A 17436-nucleotide genomic window follows, 5' to 3' on the forward strand; every position below is an offset into this window, starting at 1 on the left:
ACAAAATAGATAGTATACAAGTTACACAAATAATAGGTTACAATGAGAAATAATAAAATGATTTTAAATATGCAAGAAACACGAGTGCAATTGATGACCTAGAAAGTTAGTGTATGCGTGAACATGCGGTATTGCAGTAGAGAGGAAATGAGGAAAGGTAACAGGCTGAGAGTAAGGTATGGAATTAGAGCATCAAACTATATGGCAGCAAGATTAAATACAAGATATAGTAGCTAAATGCTGATAAACAGATTTTGTGTGGCTGGGTGGTACATATTAAGACTTAGTAAGCTGGAAACACTGAATACATATATAGGAGGAGTCAGAGCAACAATTGAGAGAGGGAGGAAGGACAGGATTAGCAGGAGAAGTAGGAAAACTAAGAATACTGGGTTTCATTATAGTCAGTGCTGGCACATGTACATAGCCAGTGGGAGATTAGGTGTTGTTGCAACAATGTCTTAAAGTGTTAGGAGTTGCCGGCAGTCCTAATAGATGGAGGGAGAGCATTCCATAGTTTGGCAATGGTGTATGGGTAGCGCAACTGACCACCGAAAAGGTCAGACTTTGTTACATTTAGGTGCATCTGATTGACCATCGCAGAGGTCTATTGGGGTGATACATGGTGAACAGAGAGGAGAGGACAGGACAGCTAGAATGCTTGTAGATTAGCTTATAAGCTGTGTTTAGTTGCAGGTATGTTGGATGTTGAGGAAGTTCTAGCCAGTTTAGACACTGGAGTGATAGGCAGTGGTGGGAAGAGTGTTTGGCGTTGGTTACAAATTTTGTGATTTTGTTGTAGCATGAGTCCATTTTGGATTTAAGAGAGACTAGTATGTTAGTAAGGTGAGGTGCACCATAGATCTAGGATGGTAGTAGAGAGGAAGAGGCAAGAAATAGTCTTGCTGTACAGTTGATGAAGTGCTTATGCCTGTAAAGGAGGCCTAATTTTTGATGGGCTTTTTTAATATTTGCATTTATATGCTAGTCAAATGTTAGGTTTTCATCTATAATGATGCCTAGAAGTTTGGTGTAAAGACTACTTTGATGCAAGTGTTACTGAGTGAGTTAAAGACAAAATCATTTTTGGTAAGGGGTATGTTTTTTTTTTTTTGGAGTGAATAACATGAGTTTGCTTTTTAGCATTAAAGGCTAAATGGTTATTATGCATCCAGGTTTCGGTGGAAGTGAACGCATTTTGGGTGAGTGTAAGTAGTTCTGAAGAGGACTTGGCCACGCAGGTGATGGTAGAATCATCTGCGGATTGGATGACAGCAGCTTGGGACATACTGGTATGGAAGGAAGTCATTGATGAAAATGCTAAAAAGCAGTGGACTTAGTATGGACCCTTGTGGGACTCCAGTATTAATGTTGAGGAAAGGAGAGCAGGATTGGTGCCATCTGGTTGCTTGTTGTCTGTCTGTAAGGCAGTTGGAAAACTAGTTTAAGGTAGGGGGAGATATGCCCAAATTGGAGAGTTTTGACAGGAGAAGTGGGTGGGAGGTGGTATCGAAGGCCTTAGAAATGTCAAGAAATAGTGAGGAGACAAGGTTTCCCCAAGTCTCTACCATGGTTGACTGTGTCCAAGAAGGATACAAGAGCGGTGGTGGTGCTATGACTGGGCCTAAAGCCATGTTGGGTTGGGGAGAGGATTTTATGAAGTAGAAGGTAGTTAAGTAGTTGGCTATGGATAATTTTTTTCTGAATTTTAGTGATGGGAAAGAAAATCAGAGTAACATGCTACAGTAACTTCAAAGTCTGGTTTATCTGATGTGGTACATCATGGAGTTTTGCAAGGTTGAATGAGTAAGAACAGGGAAAAGTGAGTTTCCATTTTAAAATTGTCTATTTTGTCTGAATCTTTGTGATCTCAAGAGTTACCTCATAGAGATCAGCAGTGTGGGGCAAGTACACCCCCAACACTGGAGCTCCAAGGAGGTGCACCCCTCACTCTCATAAAGACAGTGTTTATAGCGTTGTGTAGTTTTGCATAAGTATATATTTTAATGTGCTGCCAAAGTTAGCTTGGGATACTGTAGTTAGGACCATACGCATCTCGACTTACAGAATGAAGATATTTCAGTAAGGATCAAACATGTACGAATAGTGAAGCTAAACATTTTGCAAACAATTTTGGGGCTCTGAAGAGCTTATAATAAAGAGTAGCATGCTACTCTGATTTTATTTACTTATATTTGACATACCTGTGGAAGCATGGAGGTGTTTAGGTGAAATAGCAGTGGAGTTTTTAACCAGATTGTTTAATGAAATTTTGGAAAGTGAGAGGATGCCTGAGGAATGGAGAAAAAGTGTTTTGGTACCGATTTTTAAGAATAAGGGTGATGTGCAGAGCTGTAGTAACTACAGAGGGAATAAACTGATCAGTCACAGCATGAAGTTATGGGAAAGAGTAGTGGAAGCTAGGTTAAGAAGGGATGTGATGATTAGTGATCGGCAGTATGGTTTCATGCCAGGAAAGAGCACTGCAGATGCGATGTTTGCTCTGAGAGTGTCGATGGAGAAGTACAGAGAAGGTCAGAAGGAGTTGCATTGTGTTTTTGTAGACTTAGAGAAAGCATATGACAGGGTGCCTAGACAGGAGCTGTGGTATTGTATGAGGAAGTCGGGAGTGTCAGAGAAGTATGTAAGAGTGGTACAGGATATGTACGAGGGTAGTGTGACAGCGGTGAGGTCTGCGGTGGGAGTGACGGATGCGTTTAAGGTGGAGGTGGGATTACATCAAGGATCAGCTCTGAGCCCTTTCTTATTTGCAATGGTGATGGACAGGTTGACAGATGAGATCAAACAGGAGTCCTCGTGGACTATGATGTTTGCAGATGACATTGTGATCTGTAGTGAATGTAGGGAACAGGTGGAGGAGACACTGGAGAGATGGAGATATGCTCTAGAGAGAACAGGAATGAAGGTCAGCAGGACTAATACGGAATACATGTGTGTGTGAATGACAGGGAGGACAGAGGAATGATGAAGATGCAAGGATTAGAGGTGGCAAAGGTGGATGAGTTTAAATATTTGGGATCAATAGTTCAGAGTAATGGTGAGTGTGGAAGAGAGGTGAAGAAGAGAGTACAGGCAGGGTGGAGTGGGTGGAGAAGAGTGTCAGGAGTGATTTCTGACAGACGAGTACCAGTAAGAGTGAAAGGGAAGATCTACAAGAGGGTAGTGAGACCAGCTATGTTATATGGGTTGGAGACAGTGGCATTGACAAAAAGGCAGGAGTTAGAGCTGGATGTGGCAGAGTTAAAGATGTTAAGATTTCCACTGGGTGTGATGAGGGTGGACAGGATTAGGAATAAGTATATTTGAGGGTCAGCCCAGGTTGCAAGGTTTGGAGACAAAGCCAGAGAGGCAAGATTACTTTGGTTTGGACATATGCTGAGGAGGGATGCTGAGTATATTGGGAAAAAGATGCCAAGAATGAAGCTACCAGATAACAGGAAAAGAGGAAGGCCGAAGATAAGGTTTATGGATATGGTGAGAGAGGATATGCAGGTGGTTGGTGTGACAGAGCAAGATGCAGAGGACAGGAAGAAATGGAAATGGATGACCCACTGTGGTGAACCCTAATAAAAACAGCCGAAAGAAGATGATGATTTATTTATTTTCCATTTGTTTACCAGGTTAGTCCGACTGAACACAAAGTGACCGTTTTCAGTGGAGGCCAGGGGAGAAATGCTCTAGATACATTGTAAAAAATTATAAAAAAATAAAAATAAAAAATTATATAAACATAGCTATTTTGTACAAAGAGCATAGAACATATAAAATGAGTAAAATCAGAGTTTTTCAAATGATGCAGCATACAGTGGTTAGATGATTGAGAAACAAATTAAACAAGATATTCTCAAATGTTTCCTGTGAAAAAGTCTTACTGAGATGTGAAAAATAAGCATCCTTCGTATCATGAGCTGTTAGGATTTCTGAATATTGTGAATATGCAGGAAAAAGTACAGTTTTGTACCTACCATAAATGTAGATGTTCGAGTGTTCACACTGCTGCAGTCATCACACTTGGGTTATCCTGCCATCAGGCGGTCCCGCAGTCGGCCAGAGTTCCAAAGTCTTGGTCCGTCATCGGTTGCTGTCGCTTCTTCCCTGACGTCAGTGAGCCAGGGGTATACAAGAGGCATCCGACGCCATTTTCTTCAGTTTTTCTTGCCCCAGATGTCAGGTGCCCCCAAGTAGGTAGGCAATACATATTGCTAATAAAACATATAAAAGGAATAAAAGGAATACCTTCAGTTACAAGCAAATACACCACAAAAGTTGTACAGGATAGAAAGGTATAGAAAAGTTCAGCTAGGTCAGAGGGGATGGAGGGAGGGTAACCTGGACTGCAGCAGTATGAACACTCAAACATCTACATTTATGGTAGGTACAAAACTGTACTATGTTCATCGTGTTACACTGCTGCAGTCATCACACTTGGGTTGAATCCCAAAGCTAAGGATGGGCGGTGGAACTAAACAGGGTTTGGAGAAGCTAGTAGGCCCTGCAGAACTGCAGTGGCAAAGCCAGCTCTGGTTTTAGAGTATAGAGGTAAGTGATAGTGCTTGGTGAAGGTGTGCACTGAACTCCAAGTTGCAGCCTCCAAAATATCCTTGGTTGGTACCCCTCTGAGGAAGGCTGTTGATGTTGCTGTAGCCCTGGTGGAATGGGGCCTAATGTTACCAGGTACAGGTTTCCCATGGTGTATGCAGCAGAAACGGATACAATGTCCTATCCATTTTGAAATGGTCTGTTTTGAGATAGCCTTTCCTTGTGATCCTGCAGCATAGGATACAAAGAGCTGGTCAGATTTTCTGAAAGCCTTAGTTTTATCCAAGTAGTAACATAATTGCCTGTGAATGTCCAAAGAGTGTAGGAGCCTTTCCCCTTTGTTCTGGGGGTTTGGATAAAAGGTGGGCAAATGGATGGTTTGGTTTAGGGCCACACTGGATACCACCTTTGGCATAAAGGAAGGGTTAGTTCGTAAAGCGACTCTGTCTTGATGAAAAATGATGAAAGGCTCCACTGCCATTAGGGCCTGTAGCTCTGAGACTCTTCATGCTGAAGTTATTGCTAGCAGCAGGGCAGTTTTCCATGATAGAAACTGTAAATCAGCTGTAAAAGCTGGTTCAAAGGGCGCTAGTGTAAGTTTTTCCAAAACAAAGTTGAGATCCCAAGTTGGTGTTGGTGCTCTCCGGGGTGGTCTTATGTTCTTAGCCCCTCTGAGGTAATGTCTTAGTAATGGATGTGAAAATATAGGAGGATCCGTGTTGTATTGAACTGAAATAGCTGAGGTGTGGATCTTAATAGATGAAAAGGAAAGTTCTTTGTGCAACATCTCAGTTAAATATTGTAGAATCTGAGGAATATTTGGGACAAAGGGATTTTGACCTATAGCCTGGTTCCAGGCGCAGAATCTTTTCCATTTGGCTGAATAGGCTTTCCTGGTGCTGGGCCTCCTGGCCTCCAGAATGACATCCATAACAGCTTTAGAGAGAAGTGTTGACTGGTTGTTTAGGTAATTTGCCACACAGCCAGATTTAAAGTCTTGAGCTGGCTGTGTAGAATCTGATTGTTTTGTTGAGTGAGCAGGTGAGGAATTTGACGTAAAATCCATGGTGGGCCTTGAGCCATGTTCCTTAGTATTGGATACCAGTGTTGGCGTGGCCAGTCTGGAGCAATGAATATCATTTGTGGCCTCTCTAATCCGGCTTTCAGCAGCACCTTTGCCAGAAGAGGCAGTGGAGGAAAGGCATACACTGTTAATGTTTTCCAAATGAATGAGAGGGCGTCCACTTTCCAAGCTAGTGTGTGGTATGTCCTTGTGCAAAATTTCTGTAGTTGGTAGTTTTGGGGGGAGGCAAACAGATCTATGTCTGGGCTCCCCCATTTTTGAGTTATCATTGCAAATACTTGTGGATCTAGTTTCCACTCGTGAGGATCTATGATGTTTCTGCTTAGATCGTCTGCCAATGTGTTTTTCTTTCCTGGCAGGAATTGTGCTTGTAGTTGAACTTGGTAGGTCAGTGCTGTGTTCCACAAGGTCATTGCTTGCCTGCATAGGGGGTAGGAATGTGTTCCCCCTTGCTTGTTTATGTACCACATCACTGTGGTGTTGTCCGTCTTTATTAGGAGTTGTCCTGGATGGAGGAGGTCCTTGAAAGCTGTTAGGGCATTTTGTACAGCTAGCATCTCTTTTTGATTGATATGTAGATGTCTTTGATCTGCAGACCATTTGCCCTGAATACACTGTCCTGCCATGTGTGCTCCCCAAGCATAACCCGATGCATCTGTTGTTATAGTTTGCCTGGCTGTGGGTAAGGTAAAAGGCAGACCCTTGTTGAGGTGACATGCCTGAGCCCACCATAGAAACTCTTGTTGAAGGCAGGGAATGAGTGGTATTATTGTTTCCAAGCTGTGGCTGTGTTGAGTCCATACGCTTTTCAGGTACCATTGTAATTTCCTCATATGCAGTTTTGCATATGGTATAAGTAGTATGCAAGATGCCATGAATCCCAAGGCCTGCAGAATTTTTCTTGCAGGGAGTTGGGTCTTTGCTGCCATCATTTTGAAGTATTGAGTCAGTTGTCCTTGCTTGTCTGGCATGAGATAAGCCATCTGGACCATTGTATTTAAGCTGGCACCCAGGAATATTATGCCTTGTGAGGGCACTAGTTTTGACTTCTTTTCATTTACTGTGTACCCTAGGCAACTTGGTTTTTGACAAATGCCAGATGCTTTAAAAGAATGTCCTTGCTTTCTGCTTGAATAAGGCAGTCGTCCAGGTATGGATATATTTTAATTCCTCTTTGTCTGCAGTAGGCAATTACTGGTGCCAGGCATTTTGTGAAGACCCTGGGCGCAGTAGATAAGCTAAAGGGCAGTGCAGAGAATTGGTAATAGGTTGAACCTGCTATAAATCGGAGGTATCTTCTGCAAGTTTGTCTGATAGGGACATGCAGGTATGCCTCCTTGAGGTCCAACGTTACTAGCCACGCCTTCTTGCCTAGCATGGGAAGAAGTTGCTGTAGTGTTAGCATTTTGAATTTGGGTACTTCCAGATATGTGTTTAGAATTGAGAGGTCCAGAATGGGTCTCCAGGCTTTGTCCTTTCGGGGAACTGGAAAGAGTCTTGAGTAAAATCCTTGTCCTTGCTCCTGTGTAGGAACCTGTTGAATGGCTCTCATGTCCATGAGAGCTGTAATTTATTTTTGAGCCTCTGCCCATTGATTTGGTGGCAGGTTTGGCATTCCTTTTATCCTTGGTAAAGTGTGAAAGTGGAATCTGTATCCTTGAGATACAATATTTAGGACCCATTTGTCTTTTGTGATGGTGTGCCAGTTGTCTGCAAAAAGTGCTAGTTTTCCTCCCAAGGGAGCTGCCAAGAGGGATTTGCTTGGCAGTCTGAGGGGTAAGTCATTGTGTTTGTCTCCTGATAGATTGAGACCTGTCTTCTCCTCCTTTCTGGGTTGCGACACCCCATTGTCGAGGCATGTAAGAGCCTTGTGACTGACCTCTGCCCCTTGGGCATCTGTATTTGCCCCTCTGTGGTCTGTCAGAAGCTGGAAAGGACCAGTTTTTGGTTGGCCAATTTCTGCTGAAACGAGGGGGTTGAACCTGTAAAAAATTCTTGACCGTCTGCATAGATTTTGCCTTATCCTCCATTTTCTTTAAAACCTCTTCTGCTTTTACACCAAATAAAACATCCTGCTGTAAAGGTGCATCCAATAACTTTGCTTTAACATGATCAGGTAAAGTTTGTTCTTTTAACCAAGCATGCCTACGTATGACAGACCCTGTCACTGCTGCTCTACAAGAAGTTTCCAATGAATCAAATCCACATTGCAAAGTATGTTTTCCCACTTGTTCAGCTGCATGCAACAAATCTTGCATTTCCTTGTAATCAGGCTGCTCTGTATGTGTGATCATTTTTTTGCTTTAATTGAGACATCAAAAATTGTTGATATTTCAGCATGTGAAACTGGCAATTTAAGGCCCTCATAGCTAGAGTAGCTGAGGTATATACTTTCTTTCCCCATCTGTCTAGTGCTCTAGAATCCCTTTCAGAGGGTACAGGATTTTTAGCAATAGAGGCCTTAACCCCTTTGGGACCCTGGGAAATGGTTTCTGGGTCAGCAACAGGGCTTTTATATAGGAATTTGTGAGAGTCAGGGACTCTGTAGTATCTGTCTGGTTTGGCTGGTGCAGGAGGTAGTGAATCTGGGTTAAGGCTAGATTCTGAATAAACATCATCCACAATGTCTAACACGGGTGGAATAGCAAGTGGTCTGTGCTGGGGTAGTAAAAGGAACTCTCGGAGCCTTTTCTTAGAATCAGAGTAATCCTGGCCTTCCCAGTGGAAATGTTCCCTCATGGTAAGTAAAGTTTCCCCAAAAAAGTAGTCTTCTGGGGGAGATGCTGAAGGAATAGACTCTTCAGCATCAGAGTTTTCATAAGGGGGAAAAGAATATTCCTGTTCCTCAGAAGAATCTGAGGAAATTGAAAACTGATCAGAGGAAGCGTAGCCCTCCTCCTGTCTAGGCCTTTTATCAGGAGGGGGATGGGAACCCCTGATTAGGGTAATTAAGTCTTCAGGCATCTTAAGCATCTGTTTCTTAGGCATGGGGCCTTGTACTGGAGACTGCTGTACAGTCTTCTTTGCTTTTAAAGGAGTTTTCAGCTTTGCATAGGATTTAATAGTGAGTGTAGTCGGTCTGAAGTCACCTTCTGCAACTGAAAGCATTTCAACTGCACCGGAATCTCCTACAGCCATGGAGTCAGAAGGGCCTAAATATAAAGGTTGTGGAGGCCTAGCAATCTCCGCTTGGGGATCGGATGCCACCTGAGGTTCTAAATCAGCGGTCGTCAGGGGCTGTGTAGGCGCCTCACTGAAAACCGGAGAACCGGCGACTGGCCTAGCAGAGGCCTCGGAGAATGGTTTGGGTCTCGGCTGCCTGTCCTTATCTTTGCGTTTTTTATGCATTCCGGTCGTCGGTTGCTCTAATGGCATGGTATAATTAAATTTCCTACCAAAATAATGTGGGGCGAAATCAAACCGACGTTTTATAGTTCGTTTGTTAAACCTAGCACAAAACCGACAACCTGTGACGTCATGGTCTGGGCCTAGGCAAGGAATACAATAAGAATGAAAGTCCTTATGAGGTATTTGCTTCCCGCAAGAAATGCAATTGTTAACTTTTTCTGACATCGGACTGAGGCAAGAAAAGGTTCCCCAATGGGGTACTTAGCTTTATTGAAGACTTCGGTCTGAAATTTGATTTGAAAATCTCAGGAGTAGGCCGACCGGCACTTGCGAACTACTTCTGCTTCGGGCACCACGCGGCAAGAAAGACTGAAGAAATTGGCGTTGGATGCCTCTTATATACCCCTGGCGCACTGACGGCAGGGAAGAAGTGACAGCAATCGACGCCGGACCAAGACTTTGGAACTCTGGCCGACTGCGGGACCGCATGACGGCAGGATAACCCAGGTGTGATGACTGCAGCAGTGTAACACGATGAACATCTGAATTTTGTTTCTTGTCTGTGGCAGTACACTTTATGTACTTAAACAGCCTGAGGCAGAAAATTACCACAGACAAGAAATCTATATTCAGTGCATATAGATCCAACCCAGTCAGTACCTCATTTACCTTCACACAGACATGCATGCTCCCTGTAGGGACTATAAATGAGAAAACTCAGCTCCATTATGCTACCATCTTAAAATGACCCAGTCTTTATTTTTTAAATCTTTGGCCTGGCTTCTTTACAGGTCATAGGCTCAGATTCAAAACATCGAAGACTGTTCTCCACAGAAAATTACTGCCGCAGTTTCTGTGTGCACACTTGCGGTGATTTCTTAGTTTTGGGAGCTTTTCCCCTTCATGTCTGTGTGACTGTGGAGTCAGTCGATATAAGTTTGGGCACCAAAAAAATAAACAATTTGACTTTTCACCATTCTGATGTTTCAGTAATTTGCATTTGCCAGTGTGGCTCCTCAGTTGTTTGTTACTTCAGGTATTACTGTGGAACATTCTAGCCCTCCGTAACTTCACAATTTAATAACAAAGCTGTTCAGATTTGTAACATCTGGTACAGGACTCAAAGTGCCCTTCTTTGAAACTAGAAATAGCCTATAATGGAAACCATTTTTCTGTGTGTGTGTGTGTGTGTGTGTGTGTGTGTGTGTGTGTGTACCATCTGGAACTTATATGTGTGTGTGTGTGTGTGTGTGTGTGTGTGTGTGTGTGTGTGTGTGTGTGTGTGTGTGTGTGTGTGTACCATCTGGAACTTATACCATATTGCACTTTTTTCTTTGGAAGAAGTTCAGGGAGTCCACAGGTAAGTTCTACCCAATTTGATGAAGTCTGACGAATGGATGAAAACTGAGGGTAACCCTGAATTCTAATGAACAACCTTTTCAGATACAGCCTCCTCTTCTATCCCCCTCCCCAGTGATTTCTCCTTTTTTTTTCTTTTTGGGACTAAAACAGCGGAACTAAAATAATACCTCTTTTTTTCCTGGCAAGCTCTTACAATTAAAGCAATTTAATCTGAGAATTAAGAATAAACAACTATGTAAAGCCTCTCACCAAGACAATGCAGCTAAAATACAGAAATTAAGTGAAGAAGCTATATGCTACCATTACTTATACAGATGTTTCAGGCGATCATGTTACTATCCATGCTATTAACAGATTACTGTTGGCCTTCTCATGAGATCAGGGGAACTATAGGAAAAAATGACCAGCCCAACACAAGCTAACTAGTCTTCAAGCCCAAATGTTGTGATTTAGCATTTATTTCCCTAGGTGTTTTCTAAGCCCCATCCATACCTGCAGGCAATCAAGCTTCCACAGTACGACTTCAAATTATTTATCCCTACATTGTGAGAAGCTGTCCATAACCACAGAGATGACAGACATTGGTGGACACAGGCATTCAGCAGCCATAAGAACTGATTGTGCCCTCCCAGATATCCTGGTTACAAGGGCATTTATGATTGCCCTAACACCATCCTTATGCTCAGAAATCAGCAGACCATGTCACCATGGAGCTCACAATGCCTTCCTCACAGAGGTGTATGCTCCATATAACCACTATGGAAGCTACCATCCATTAGTAGCTTGGTGGGTGTAATGGCTCTCACAAGCTACATCTTTTGCATCTTAACCCTCTCCAAGGGGAATGGTGCATTCTGCATCTGGCTCTGCCCTACTACTTGCCAAGATGGGCTTGCTCGTCCTCCTCTGCCAACTCAGTCAGTTAACTGAGCAGCTAATCAATCTCAGGTAACTTAGACCACAGTCAAGGCTTCATCTATCTGCATGACTGGAATTGACAAACACTGTGAATTACTGTCACCACACAGTGACTCTTGAAAGTAAGATCTAACTATACTGTACAGGAGTAGACAGCTAAACACAAAGTAAATAACACTTCAGTGTTTTATAATCTAAGGAAGATTTCCAACACTATAAATGACCCTTTTCTTCTCACACAGTATCAGTCACTAGCAACTAATATAACAGCATCTCTTTCCAGAAGGAAATACTTTTTCAACAACCATCTTTTGTCCAGGTAGTCAGCAGAGACAAACAAACAGAATCAAGTGTTGGTCAGCCATCATTCTTGTGTGCCTTATTCTCCCCTCCTTCTGGCAGCTGGCATGCTCAGCACTTGCTCTGCCAGACTGGTAGCACAGGTGCATCTATTCACACACAGGTGCCTTAGCTACAGTGCCTAAAAACTCCTTGAGGGGTGTGGCAGCACAAATCCAGGACTTGCCAGTTATGTTCCTGTAGAAAATCTCTGACCATCTCACTCTTACCAGACTGTTAGCCAATATCCCCCACTCAGTCTTGTCCTTCCCAGCTGGCTCCTACAATACTCAGGCTTACTAATCACTGTCAGATCATTGGAACTCAGTCATAGCACTAATGAATAAAGAAGTCAAAACACTTCAGAATGTACCGGTTTACCAGGGCAGTAGTTAAAATAGCTAATTCAAATATTTGTTAAGTAAATAATACCTTGATATTTAGTTTGTATTATTTATCAGAATAGTTAAAAACATTACAATTTGTTACATTAAATAAACTAAGTTTTGCTACTTCTTTTGTGCCTATTTACAAGCATGGAGAGTTATAAATTCTTTACTCATCAGCGTCATCACACACACATCTCACTTTTGGCAAAGTATATGATGCATTCATCTGACATGGCACCCAGAAGCATGCCCTGTATTGAAATTTTGTAGCCAATATGGATATTTTGCTGCTTTGCATAAATAAATACTTTGTCAAAAATGTATTTGTTTAAATGGAAATGCAAGAGGACCCCAATTCAAGCATGGTCAATATTGGGGAACTGGCCAAATGCCCTACAATTACTGGAAAAATAAATTAATAATGGGCACATATACTACATGTTTAAAGAAAAAAAAGTTCTCAATGGCACGCTAACCATGCTTCTGAATGAGACATGAAGCCAGAATGCTGATCAAGTAGAAACACTTCCATTGGAGTTTCTATGGTAACAATTCCAGACATAAAAACTGTCTTAGCTAAAACTTGGATTTTTTTGTTTTTGGCTGCTCAAGCCTGCAGTTACCTCAAATGTCACTCTGTGCATTTCTATGGTTTGAATAATAACTTTATCATGGTGGCAGTTCTGAGAGTTTCTAGCCTTGCCTGCTGAGTACCAGTTAAGGGTGTAGCTAGGCATACCCAATGTACTCAAATGAGTACATTATTTCCTAGCACCTTTTGGTAACTTCAATACTCAAAAAGCACAGAATGCCTAGAACTGTGTAAACAAATATTTACAGTATAGAGGTACAGTAAGAATGCTTGTGTGTAAGGAGTACACCTTTAAATAGCTTTTTATTAGCATAAATGCTAACAGTTGAAAATAACATATTCCCTTCCTATGTATCTGAGGGGATAGCATTTTGAGGGTTGAGTACATTGTTAAAATGATAGGTGGTGGGGGCAAGAACATTAGGTTTGGGGACAAAATGTAAATTTCTGTCTACATCTCTGGTACCAGAAAATGTTTCAGCTTTCTCATGATCCTGGCACAGTCTAAACGGGGTTTCCAGGGGTCAGCTTGCTATAGCATGCAAAGAAAGGGGTTTTAATTAAATGTGTCCATCTGAAATTATTTTTAGCCCTGCCAAGCATATGAGAATTATATCTAATAAAACATATGAACATGGCCTCTTTCACTGTTCTTTACAACCAAACATCAGTGATGTAAAAATAACTGTTATCTTTGATAGTGTAGATAGGACATGTATAGTACACCAAGTACATTGCCACCCCATAGCTCTTGCTTCTTTGTTTCAGTTTTTGGCTGTTGTTCATTCTTTATGGACTCTGCATGTCCTCCTTGTGCCCACTTGGGTTTTGACTGGTCTCAACACCCCAATGGCATGCTGCAGGTGAACTGGCGTCACTCCAACTTGCCCAATAAGTCAGTATGTCTATGTCTTGTGAATGAGCAGCACCCCATTCAAGATATGACCTGCAAGTGTGAGAGTACAAATAACTGATTGTATCTATATAAAAACACATGTTGTGGGGGGACACATACATTTCCTTACTACTAATAGAAAAAAAAGTTATTCTATTTAAGAAAAAGAAATGAAATATAACATATTTCCACAAATATTACAGCTTCCCACCACCAGACCTCCAGCTGTGCGGTCTGGAGGACTTTGGTTCAAGCTCATTGGGGACGGGGGCTCATCTTCAACCTTTGTCCAGAGAATGAGCTGAACATTTAATAACGTGCATATTTTATTTATATAAATAAAACGTGAGGAAGACCTGCACAACCAAAGGTAAATGAAAACGGGAACGTTCGTTAGCAACGTATATTCCTTTGAAGCTTAAACCATAAAGACCGATACCACAAAGCAGCGTTACCATCTCAAAATCAAGGCAAGTGGTTTTACCATTCGCAATACTTTGTGCTAATCTCCTATAACCACACAATATTTTGCACAAAAATAAAAATGCAACAATAAACACACCTACACTCTTGCAGTAGTCTATATTCCTTCACGAAGGCATAATGTAGAGCGATGTCCACTTACAATTATTAGGAATTAAATTACCGTATGAGGAGGAACAAAAACAGGAAAAATAAGACTACAAAATAAGCATTTCCACTAGAAAGGATATCAGTGAACGACGGGGGGAATTCTTTCATCTAAATCGTAAAATGACAATCTTATATATTACCATCATCAATGACAGCCGGTACCTCATCAAACACAAAATCCCACTGCTGCTACTGAATGGGTCATCAACAATGAAACAACTGCTTCTCTTAATACGGGAATGAAAAGTAAGGTATTACACCGTGTATAAAGAAAGCCTCAAGGGACAGTGTTTCTGATGGAGAATACCAGTCAGTGCAACACTAACAGCAGACAGTTCCTTCCATTATCCATAGCTAAGCCAACGGCATGTGGCAGTAAACAACCTAGTGTCAATGAAAGTCTAGGGAGCGTACTTCGGTACTTGTTATCCAATTCAAACTTCATAATATGGTTTACTACTTAACTACGTGAAACTGGTAGTAGAACAAAAACATACGCGAACTGTAAGTCTTCAAAAACTTATGGATCTGTACATTCCTAGAACTGTGCCGGTAATAAATATTACTTATTTATTTTATCATTATTATTATGTTCATTTCAACAGTGAGGAACAATTTGCTATACTTACTGCAAGCACCCAAAGACGTTAAAGCACCGATTGAGCAAACAGCCAGCTCACAGTGTTGCTTCCACTTGTGGATTACTTGCCTCCTACAACTAACCAGAGCGTCTATCGAGCGTTTTCCGCATGGCTTATTTCCGCCCCGCAGACTTTTAGTTTCTTTTTTTCTTCCGCCCCTATCAACGTTACATGGATACCGTGTGAACATGCGATAACAACGAGCGCTGAGCTTTCTCAGGCTCTTTAGATACCCCCGTTTTGCCTTGCAAAACAACAGCAGAAGCAAATAAAATAACTCCACACGCTTTTATATTTACGTTCAGAATTGTTTATTCTCTTATTTCCTTCTTCTCGACTTGTAACCTGAACATTCCAGTTAAAATTACTACACCTTCCTGCCCTCCCATATACAAAGGTGGAAAATGTCGGTATTGTCCTGTCATCGCAAAGTTGCTGATGCCGTTAAAATGTCCATGAGTTTGTCTCCAAATCCTGCCATGTACCTCTCAAGATATTTGTGTTTTATGTCACAAAGCACTGTTGGTCACGGTCATTAAATGATGTCAGAATATGATTTAAAAGATTCATGTTCTTCACTAAAGTGCATTAATGCAAACCCTCTCTGCCACTGTACTGACTGAATATCGTTGATTTTTGACTTCTGACCCTGGTTGTTCCAATATAATATAACCCTGGTCGTTCCAATATAACATTTTTTTCTGATGTTCTTCAAGTCATTAAACGAATTTCTTCTAAAACTGATTACCATCCACTGAAAATTAATCACAGGAGATGAACGGAGGGGCAGATTTTCCGTTTTCATTCAGTTCAGTCTTCCCACTCCTATTCCTCAATAAGTGATGCCTAAGCAACATGACATCCTACGGGAATACCAGTCATAGCTCTCACCCAATCAGGAACAAATTTCAACAGAATCAGGGGCAAATCTAGAAAAAATCAGGGACACTTTAAAAATATTAGTTCTATTAACTTGACACATTGACAAATCAGAGAATATGAATTAATATATATTTTCTGAAGAAAAATAAATCTATAACTCTTAATCATTGTCATTATTCATTAAGTGTAATTCACCACCTTTCCTCCAAAAGTCATTAGTTTTAGAAGGGATTAAGAATGACAGAGCTAAAATTTGAGTCAAAATCAGGGACAGTTGAGAGGTGTGATTACCAGTAGTGGTTGTGCTCTGTCAGTATCTGGAGAATTATGACAAGATTTAGAAAAATATTCTAATATGAAAAATCAAATCCCCAGAAGAACAGTTAGGAATAAGATTGTCAAGTAAAATCTAAGATTACAGTACTTTGTTTTGTTTACATTTTTTGGATGCAGAACGGAGATATAGAGGATTATGACTAGGTACTGATCATAGTTCTCTTGTAGAACACGGAGCACACTGATTGCGCTCCAAAATCTGTAAAAACACAAACTACTCTGATCTTAACCAACTTGTTGTATGTCTTGAGATGAGACAGAGTGAGTGAAGGTTGAAAGACATAATTGTGATCCAGTCTTCATCATAAACAAAATTGTTTCCCTAAAGAACAAGGTGAAGCTGAAGAGGAAATTACTAATATCCTTGTCCAAAAGACACAACAAATGAGTAATGATGGGGCAGACCTAACCATAATTCTTTGGAGTATCTACCCATACCTCTCAAACTCTTAACTCAAGAAATCCGGACAAAGACAAAAATTATGGGGGGACTAATGCTCAAAAATAGGAATGTATTTTAAATATTGTTCTTATAAACCTAGAAAATTGCTAAAATAATATGTTTTGCATTGGTGTGCATTTTACGAAGGATATGAAGTCTGAAATTCAAATCTCTGTCAATATTTAGTGATTTCAATCCTTAATGATTTTCCAGAAAACCACAACTTTTATGAAGAAAGGGTAAAAAATAAAAAAAATGTGGACATTCTGCGAAAATCTGGACTGTTGAAAGCTATGTATCTGCCTGCCTGTATGTCTTGAGACAGAGTGAGTGAATGTTGAAAAACAGAATTGTGATCCAGTCTTCATCATAAACAAAATTGTTTCCCTAAAGAACAAAGTGAAGCTGAAGAGGAAATTACTGATATCCTTGTCCAGAAGACATAACAAATGAGTAATGATGGGCAGACCTAATCATAATTCTTTGGAGTATCTACCCATACCTCTCAAACTTTTAACTCAAGAAATCTGGACAAAGACAAAAATCATGGGGGGCTAATGCTCAAACATAGGAATGTATTTTAAATATTGTTCTTATAAACCTAGAAAATTGCTAAAATAATATGTTTTGCATTGGTGAGCATTTTATGAAGGATATGAAGTCTGAAATTCAGATCTCTGTCAATATTTAGTGATTTCAATCCTTAATGATTTCCCAGAAAACCACAACTTTTATGAGGAAAAGGTAAAAAATAAGAGAGAAAAATCTGGACATTCTGGGAAAATCTGGTCTGTTGAAAGCTATGTATCTGCCTGCCTGGAGCTTTATCTGCTCTATGTACTAATGGTTACCGGGCAAAATGTAGAAATGGGAAGTGTTACAGCTCTGAAATCCCTAAAACACTTGCTGCTGCCACACATACAGTGAACAGAAGCAAAGTGCCCTTCTGAGAGACAAAGTTTTAATAGCTGTTAACACTTGGCTCTTTCACTCTTTTAGTGTGTGTGTGTGTGTG

General features: G+C 41.0%; 1 protein-coding gene across 2 annotated transcripts in view; it reads right to left on the reverse strand.

Moving 5' to 3' along the window:
• SGK3 (serum/glucocorticoid regulated kinase family member 3) overlaps positions 1-15556 on the reverse strand; it is a 3149190-nt gene extending 3133634 nt beyond the window's left edge. Inside the window, exon 1 of one of the 2 annotated variants that reach the window (XM_044067369.1) lies at positions 14750-15547. The gene's annotated coding sequence lies outside the window, so the exon portion shown is untranslated. Of the gene's footprint in view, positions 1-14749 lie in introns of both variants that reach the window. The other variant, XM_044067370.1, reaches the window with a different exon arrangement.
• Between the last annotated feature and the right edge of the window lie 1880 nt (positions 15557-17436).

The sequence above is a fragment of the Protopterus annectens genome, chromosome 3.part1 (assembly GCF_019279795.1).
Source record: "Protopterus annectens isolate FY-2018-M chromosome 3.part1, PAN1.0, whole genome shotgun sequence".
Classification (NCBI taxonomy): Eukaryota; Metazoa; Chordata; order Ceratodontiformes; family Protopteridae; genus Protopterus; species Protopterus annectens.